This window comes from Pelodiscus sinensis, chromosome 13 (assembly GCF_052426305.1).
Source record: "Pelodiscus sinensis isolate ZL-2025 chromosome 13, ASM5242630v1, whole genome shotgun sequence".
Lineage (NCBI taxonomy): Eukaryota > Metazoa > Chordata > Testudines > Trionychidae > Pelodiscus > Pelodiscus sinensis.
In genome coordinates this window covers 22,910,536-22,919,362 of record NC_143064.1, presented here as the reverse complement: position 1 = coordinate 22,919,362, position 8,827 = coordinate 22,910,536, and the positions used below count along the sequence as shown (strand labels likewise).

The window sequence follows — 8,827 nt, the reverse complement described above, 5'->3', positions numbered from 1 at the left end:
GTGGAGTGCAGCTACCTACAAAACATGAATGATAGCTGAAGCCATACCTGCAAACATCTACATAGCTTATTCTGACCTGCATGAATAATTAAGATTAAAATGTTTGTTTAAAAAGCTATTTCTAGTTTCTTTTCTCCCACAGGCCAAATTGGATTCCACAATCTCAAATGTAAAATATAAGCATTTAGATTTCATGTGCAATCTACTAAGTGCAAATTTCAACCTTCTGAAGTTGTAGCTTTCCTCAAATTGAATAAAATCGGGGGAAGAGCTTTTATGGTCAGAGGGAGAGAGAGGGTGTGTGTAAGTAATGCCTAAAATAACACGTGCCTAAAACAACACTATGAGCAGCCAAGAGTGAATTGGACACCCTCTGCCTTAGCCTAACATCAGTCACTCAAGCAAAAGGTTGCTTTTTGTCTAGAGAAAAGACTATGGCAGGGGTGGTTATTTTAAATAGGGCTCACAACGCATTGGGATCTGGGCTGAGAACCCTGAATGCAGCAGCGGAATCTCGTCTTCCCTGGGGACCTTTCGGGGGTGGGTGCCATGGTGAGAGAACTACACTTCCCAGAAGACCTTGCAGCGGGTTCCCACAGCGGGGCATGCTGGGAGTTGTAGTTGGAGCCGCCTAGTGAAAGTTAATCCCCGAAGCGGCGTCAGGCAGTTCCCAGAGCTCCTCGGTGTGTCTCATTGTCGTGCCGCCTTGGTCACCTCTAGGGGGAGCGGCGCAAGATGGATGAGTGGGCGGCTGCTGGGGCAGGTGCCCACGGGGTAAGCACATGGGGCACTGCCCCCCAGGGTGCGTGGGGGGGATGATCTACCCGGCACACGAGGGCACCTTGCGCAGTCCCGCGGCTGCCGGTGCAGGCGAGCTCCGCCCCGGGGCTGTGGCTGCCGGGAGGCAGCGCGGCTTGTTTGCCGGGCACTGGGCGTTCTGCAGGGAGCGGCTCAGCAGCGCCGGGAAGGAAAAGGCGCCGCAGGAGCTTCTCCGCCGCTGCCCTTTGAACTGCTTTGTAGCCACTAACAAAGGGCAGGGGCGGGCTGGTTGCGCCGCTTCGCCCTGCCGCGGGGCTTTACTCTCCAGGACGTTTGCGGAGACGGATTTGTGGCTCTAGCTCCCTCCACTCGGCAACCGGGAGACACAAAACCTGCGGGATCCCCCCTCCCCCACCGGAGCCAAGAGGGGGGGGGGGGGCTGGCTTTACCCTGCTGCCCATCTCGTCCCCCCTCTGCTCCTTCCCCAGAGTCCACTGACTCCCCGCAGTTGACGGAGGGGGCTGCCCTCCCCTTCTGCCCCCCATCTGCACCGGAGCCAGAGTACTGAGAGAGGTGCAGGCTGGCTTCATTCACTCCTCCGCACACTCTGTATGGCTCCAAAGGAGCTGTCTTCCCCCCCCCCCGGCATTGAGAGACGGGATGTCTCCCCTCTCTTCCCCTCCTCTCCTTTTACACACCAGAGAAAGGAGCTGTGGGGTGAGTTTTTGTGGCTTGGGCTCTTGGAGACCTATGTTTAGTTCTTGGCTCTACCACAGATTCCTTTTATGATCGGGGAGGGGGGGGAGGCTGCGGCATTCATTAGTATCTGTGTGTACTAATACAAGAGGAGTGGGGGCATCGATCGGATAGAGGAAAGGACCCCACCTCCAGCTTACTTTATGGCCCAGAGAGAGCCCCCTTCCCCATCACCAAAGTGAGGGACTGTCCTGCTCTACCTGGATCCACAGCTCCAAACCTGTAGCATCTGCATAAAGATTTTGCTCCCTTTCCCTGTCCGCTATGGCCTCATTAAATTTGGAAGAGAGTAAGTGAATCCATACCCCTTGTCTGGGATGTGTTGCGAGGACAAGCTTTTCACTCAGTCTGCAATAATCCCAGCAGAGGCAGTAGGTCTAGTATTCTGCCACTTCCTGCAAATCACATGTAGCTCCACAAATTTATTTCTGTTTTTTAACAAGTGTAGGGATCCTGCTAATCACTGCAGCCATGGGCAGGGTCTGGGCCTAGTGATCTTGGAGGCCAGGCACTGAGGTGATGGCAAATCAGGAGAATATAAAGGTTGGGAGTCTGTCTCTGTTAAACCTATTAAATATCCACTATAAGCCTGACCTTGTAATCCAAGCACAGGGAGGGAATAAATCCCATTAATTTAAGTGAGCATTAAGAGCTAGATCTTGGGTTCTGTGGAAGCATAGCTCATAAAGTGGACTGAAGGTGGGTTTAAACTTTCTATGTTGGGCACAGCCAGGAACAGATAGACCCTTAACATCAGTTGGAGCAGCCCATAGTTCCCACGGCAGTAGCTTCCTAGGATCTGTTCTACTAGTGGATAATGCCTGCTGCACAAGTCTCTCAGTAATGCTCCTTTTTCCTGCAGCTTCCTATATTGGAGGAATCCTCAGCTGCATGGCTTACATATCTCAAAGGGATCAGAGCAGAGACCAAAGTGCGGGGTTTAAACTTCCTCTGTGTCACTTCACATAAATACACATCTGACAAAGCGTTTTTTTAACCAAGAAAGCTTATGCTATGGATGTTAAAAAGTGGTTAATTAGGTAACCATGTAACCACTGAAAATTCTCAGCAGTTACATGGTTACACTGCAGGCTCTGCAGTGTAAAGCTTATACTGCAGAGCCCCAAAGCACAACTGGCTCCTTGGGAGCAGAGCTGGCTGGCCCCACTCCTGGGGAGCTGGCAGCGCTGCAGACTTTGCAGTATAAGCTTTAAAATGCAGCCGGCTCCCTGGGCATACTGGCTTTTAAGCCGGCTCCCAGTGCATACTGGCTCCTGCCAGCTGGCCTGCTGCCATCCTGCATTGCAGGCTCTGATACAGAGCGAGCAGCACAGGGTGGCAACCAGCTCCCCAGGAATGGGGCGGAGAACCTGCATGTAACCGTTAACGGTAACTGATAAGCCTAGGCTTATTAGTTTAAATTATGGTACTATTACATCCCTAGCTTCTACACAAATAAATTTGTTAGTCTTTAAGATGCTACAGGACTCCTCATTGTTTTTGCAGATACAGACTAACAGGGCTACCCCTCTGAGATTTCACACACAAAAAATCGGTTTACTCTTAACAAAGATCCTAATTTCAGTCCCAAAATGGTATGAGAGAAACAAGAGATATGACTTTTTTGGGGAAGGAAAGCGTCTGTTTTAATTTTATTTTTATTCCAATATATAATAATAAATGGTAATACCTAGATTTTACTAGCACTTTTCATCAATAGATCTCGAAGTGCTTTAAAGAACAAGTATTAAGAATGCCTGTTGCAGGCTCTGAACAGATAATTAAGAAAACAATCCAATAATGAAAGCAGCAGTGGCAAACCACAAAAAGCTAGTTCATATAACCACAATTTCCACACCCCTCAAATAAAATTCCATACCTCCAGTACAGGCAGTCCCCGACTTACGCGGATCCGAATTATGTCGGATCCGCACTTACGAACGGGGCTTTCTCGCCCCGGAGATTGAGGTGGCAGATTGCTACCTGCGAGCTCCGGGCGAGAAAGCCCTGTTCGTAAGCTGCTCCGGTGCCCCTGGTCTGCTGGAGACCGTCTCCAGCAGACCAGGGACACTGGGCGGGTTCCCGCGCTTCTGAGGCTTTGCTGACCAGCGCTGACTACAGGAAGCCCGAGGCAGAGTTGCTTTGCCCCAGGCTTCCTGGAATCAGCCGCTGATCAGTTTCAGCAGCAGCTGACTTGGGGAAGCTTGGGGTTCTTAAGTTGAATCTGTATGTAAGTCAGAACTGGCGGCCAGTTTCTGCAGCGGCTGAATCTGGACGCCAGTTCCGACTTACATACAGATTCAACTTAAGAACAAACCTACAGTCCCTATCTTGTACGTAACCCGGGGACTGCCTGTATCCCCCAAATCTCAGTTCTCCTCAAACATTTACTTAAATCAAAGAGCTTTGTGGTGTGCCTTGTAGATCAATGTATTTAGGTTATTACCGGCTAAAGGAAAGGGAGCTGGGGAGTGAATTCCAAGGAGGGGCCTTGTGGGAAGGAATGTTCTGTCAGTTGGTCCCTTATCAAATTTCTGTTGTTTGAATAAATAGCTGAATGTTAGGGAGCTTATTAGAACCTGGAGTCTGAACCTGTCAGACCTGGGTCTACTTCTGTTATTTAAAAAAAGAGATTGCCCAGAATTGGAACTTAGAATCTAAATTCAGTTTATCATTTAAGATGAGGGAAACTTAGTGAAGAATGCTGGGCGAACATCTTATAAGTTCAGCATGTAACACTTTGCTATAAATTATCTGAATTCTCCTGTGTCAGCCTCAAACCCAAACTCTGAACCCTGTCCCTTGTGCTATCCCAGATCTGCATATTTCATCCTCTTCCTCTGTCTATTGGAAATGGAGCAAAATGCAGGACAATGTAGCACTTTAAAGACTAACAAGATGGTTTATTAGATGATGAGCTTTCGTGGGCCAGACCCACTTCCTCAGATCAAATAGTGGAAGAAAATAGTCACAACCATATATACCAAAGGATACAATGAAAAAAAATGAACACATATGAAAAGGACAAATCACATTTCAGAACAGGAGGGGGAAGGAAGGAAGGTAGGTAAGTGTCTGTGAATTAATGATATTAGAGGTGGGGAGAGTGGGATGTTTGTGAGTTAATGGTATTAGAGGTGATTGGAAATGGGACACCCTTGGATTGAGATTTCCCTTCCTTGTTCACTTTGAGTACCACTGCAGACAATATACTCTTCCACAGTCTGAATGCCTGATGTCCTGTCTTGTTATTCTATAGGAATGTGTCTGCCCTGCATTGTGATGATAATGCTCAGTGGTGACCTAATTGTAGCATTCTCACTGGATAGGAAAGTTGCTTGATTGTGGTCTGTTGGCTTGTCTTCTCACCATAAAGATCACTGCTTTGCAATACAATGTGCCCTCAGTTGCTGTCACTTCACTGTATTATATAATGAAATGTATAAAGTTGATTAATGCATCTGAAGACCTTGTCTAGAGCCCTGATGTCTAACCCTGTTCTGAGCAGGTGTAGACAATAGGGAGTAAAAATGCCAGTGTCTGGTCAAAGCTGGCTTTCCCACAATTGCTACCACTGTGGAATTGCACCAGTGCAAGTACAATAGTGCAGCATTTCATGAAAATTGCACTACTACAGAATTAGCGCTAAGATTTGCAACAGGGACTTAGACTCAACATGGTGGCATCTCATTTTTAGGGGTTGTACCTCCTAATAGACTCCACAACCCTGAGTTAGGTGCAGGGAGCGCCTAAGCTAGCCAATGGGAATGGCTGAAGAGAAAAGCGGTGCCTAAGTCTTGTCCCTCAAAAGGAGCTGAGCACCTAACTATGGGCCAAAGGGAAATACTGCTCTCTACTTGGAATGCAAGCTCCTTCCCTGAAGTTAGGAGCAGGTGAGCCCTTTCTTACATACAGGTGGTGGAGGATATGGAAGGGTTTGCCTGATGTGGAAGAGGGAGTTGAACCCAGGTTTCCCATATGAATGTAGCATCCAATGCACTAGAACAATGTTTCTGAACTTTTTTTTTAATAAAGTACTTCTTAAAATATAGTACGTTCAGCCTTCAGTTTTCAGATACACAATTTTTTTTGCTACCATTGCAACACATTTGTTTAAACAACTTAATTATAGCCGGGCCAGTAGGAATAAGGGATCTTCCGGAAAAGGCTTTATTTACCGCAAGATCCCGTGTAGACTGGCGCTTTTCTCCGGCAAAACCCCGAGCCGGAAAAAAGTGGCAGCCATGTTCATGCAAATGCCACGGGGGATATTTAAATCCCCCGCGGCATTTGCAATTCCGAAGTGTCTCATTGGCACCCTTTTCCGGAAAAGGGATGCTAATGTAGACACAGCCAGGGTGTGTATGAACAATGGGCACTGTAGCTCCATAGCATAGATCAGGGGTCTTAAACTCAATTTACCTTGATTTTAAGGTCAGTGACAGTTCTCAAATTCTCTTAGCAGGCCAGCAGCCATCCCCCTCTGGCCAGGCTTCAGAGGTAGGTGGGAGTCTCCACATGTCATCCCCCCACATGGCTGATGGCCTGCTCATCCCCTAGCTCCACCTGTCACCCCCAGATGATTTAATATGTCCTGGGGGCTTTTACCACAATCACCAGCACTGGAGCAGGGCTAGACCAGCTTCTGGCTGCTAGCGCCGCAATGCTGCCAGGCTAGGGTTGCCAGATGGTTTCAGAAAAAAATACCGAAAAAAAAAAAAAAAGGACTCAGAGTTGTTAAACAAACAAACAAACAAACAAAAAACCCCTAACCTCACAGCATGGCCCCTTTTAGAAATGCATGGTGAGGCTTTTTGGCTCTAACAGGTTCCCGGCAGTCACCCGCCATTTTACCTCCCTGTGCCGGGCCAGACAGCTCCCCAGTAAGCACTAGGGTTGCCAGAGTCCTGGCTGAGAAAAAATCAGAATGTATCGGACATTTTAGGTGTCTGGTATTTTCTGAATATTTTTACTGGACAGGAGGCAAAAATAACGAACTGTCCGGTTCAATACCGGGCACCTGGCAACCCTGCTGCCAGCACATCCTAGTGGCTCAGGGGAGGTGTGTGCAGAGCTGTCCAGTCTATAGGATATTTTGTGAGGCTGTCCCAGGCCCGGTGCTGTGGCTGGGTCCTGCGATGGCTGCCGCAACCATCCTATGGATGTGGCAATCCCCCATTCTTAAGTTAGACTGTGGGACCCCGGGCAGGCTGGGGGCCGGCAGCAGGTATTGGGCTCTCCACATTCACTGTGACCTGGCTGACCTGGGAAATGGCAGCGGAGCAGAGAAGGCTGCTGTGTCATTCCACTTTCCTGCAGTTCCTGCCGCTGCACCGAGTGCAGGGGGCCTGATGGCTGCTACTGCCCCTTACCAGTCCCCTGGTCAGTAATTGCCACGGCCACATCCCTCTGGATTAAGTAGCAAACAGTTAGCTCTCAGTCCCATGGTTATATAAAGTCCTATATAAAAGAGCTCAACACCAGGTTTTTGAATACTCAAGCATCACCAATGAGGGTTAGATTTTCAAGAGATCCACTCCCATTTATGCACCTAAATGAGGGCCATAGCTTCAAAATTGCTCAGCATCCAGTACCTCCCATTGTGCATTTTGAAAAGACCTCAGTGTATTGGGTGATGACCTCCTGAAAATTCCACCAAGAAGCACTGGGTAATTTTTTCCACTGTTGTGGCAGGATCACAAGTGGTGGAGACATGAAGCTGGATGTTCTCAGCCTGTTAAATAAATTGTAGCCTGTGTCTCATTAAATGTTACCTACAAGCAAGAGTTCTTGAGGCAGTGGCAAGGGTTTGATGACACTGCCGCAAAAACTCCACCGGCGGGTTTGTAGTGCTGTTTTTGCTGCTGTTAGAACTGATGGCGATGCATGTCATAGTCCTATGTATTTAAAAAATATGTATGTATTTAATACTTTAGACCAATATTTGTGAGGCTCTTTGAGATCTTTGGATTGGGTATATTAGGTAAAGGTCAGATCTCAAGCCCATTACAATCCATCAGAAGAGTCCCCTTCCTGCTTTAAAGACATTTAACAAATAAAACAAACCATTTAAAACAGTGTAATGTGTGTTTATTGACAAGGCAAGTCACCATGAAATAACTTGAATATCATGGCTTTTCATTACTATATATAAAGAAGGAAATCAGAAGAACAAAAAGCTACTTTTGAAAAGTGTTCAATGAGGAAACAAACTGGCAAAAGCCAGGAAACTCAATCCAAAGACTACTGAATACTCCGTCCTGAACTCACATTGTTTCTTTTGTTTTCCACACTCTCATGTGCTGCACACAGATTCTGTTTGCCAGTCTTAACCCTTCTGACTAAGGCCTGATCTCCATACAGTTTTTGTTCTAGTATACCTGTGTTGTGGGGTGTGATTTTTATTATTTTACCAATATAGTAATACCAGTGTAATAGGTATTGTAGACACAATACTGCTGATATAAATACCACTATAATTACATCTACACTAGGGGAGCTGTATCACTTTAAGTATACTATAATTTAACTAAATAACTTTTGTGTATAGACAAGCTTATGTGTACACCAGGAAAATTAAGATCAATGTTAAGCTGTTATTGCACTGTCATGGTGGAAGCCATAGTGTATACAGGGTTGAGAGCAAGTCTGGACTGCACTTTATTTAAAAAGCCAGTGACCAGCCTACACTTGCTTTTCTGCCTCCATGCTTGTGATCCAGTGGGAAAAACAATGTACTGTAGATGCATCTTTAATGTGTTGCTGTTACTTGTCTCGGCAACAGCAAAATTGATGGAATGCCAAGGGACAGCTGGAAGATTACCAGATTGTGTCTGGACTATCCAGTAGTGCAAAACAGGTGCTTTCTACTATGAACATCACTAAAAACTGGATGTTTAGTGCTTTCATACATATTCCAGTATGGCCCAAATTATAAACAATGGTTTCTGAGCTGGCAAAGATATCTAACACAATAATCTGCTAGGATGATTCAGTAATTTGGCCTCTTAAAAACAACTTTCTATCTGCCAAAGTTTAGCAAAATGCTTAGTGTTGCTGTGGTTTGTTAACTTGAAAGGGGTCTGATTTGTAGCCCATTTAAAAGAAAAATTGCATATTGTGTTTTAAAATAGAATTTTTTCTTTGTTCAGGTTTCCTCTAACTGAGCTATTTAAACTTGGAATCACCAGCAGAGGGTGCTGATGTTCTGTCAGAACTCAGAAGCAGTCTCTCTGCTCAGACAGAGCTCTGTGATCAAATAGGTACCTTTTTAATTTTAGGAAAATAAAGTGTGAATCAATTATTTGATATT

General features: G+C 46.2%; 1 protein-coding gene across 2 annotated transcripts in view; it reads left to right on the top strand.

Moving 5' to 3' along the window:
* The first annotated feature begins 622 nt into the window (after window positions 1–622).
* AMOT (angiomotin) overlaps window positions 623–8,827 on the top strand; it is a 97,666-nt gene continuing 89,461 nt past the window's right edge. The window contains exon 1 of one of the 2 annotated variants that reach the window (XM_075940903.2): window positions 623–774. The gene's annotated coding sequence lies outside the window, so the exon portion shown is untranslated. The remainder of the gene's footprint in view (window positions 775–8,827) is intronic. The other variant, XM_075940902.2, reaches the window with a different exon arrangement.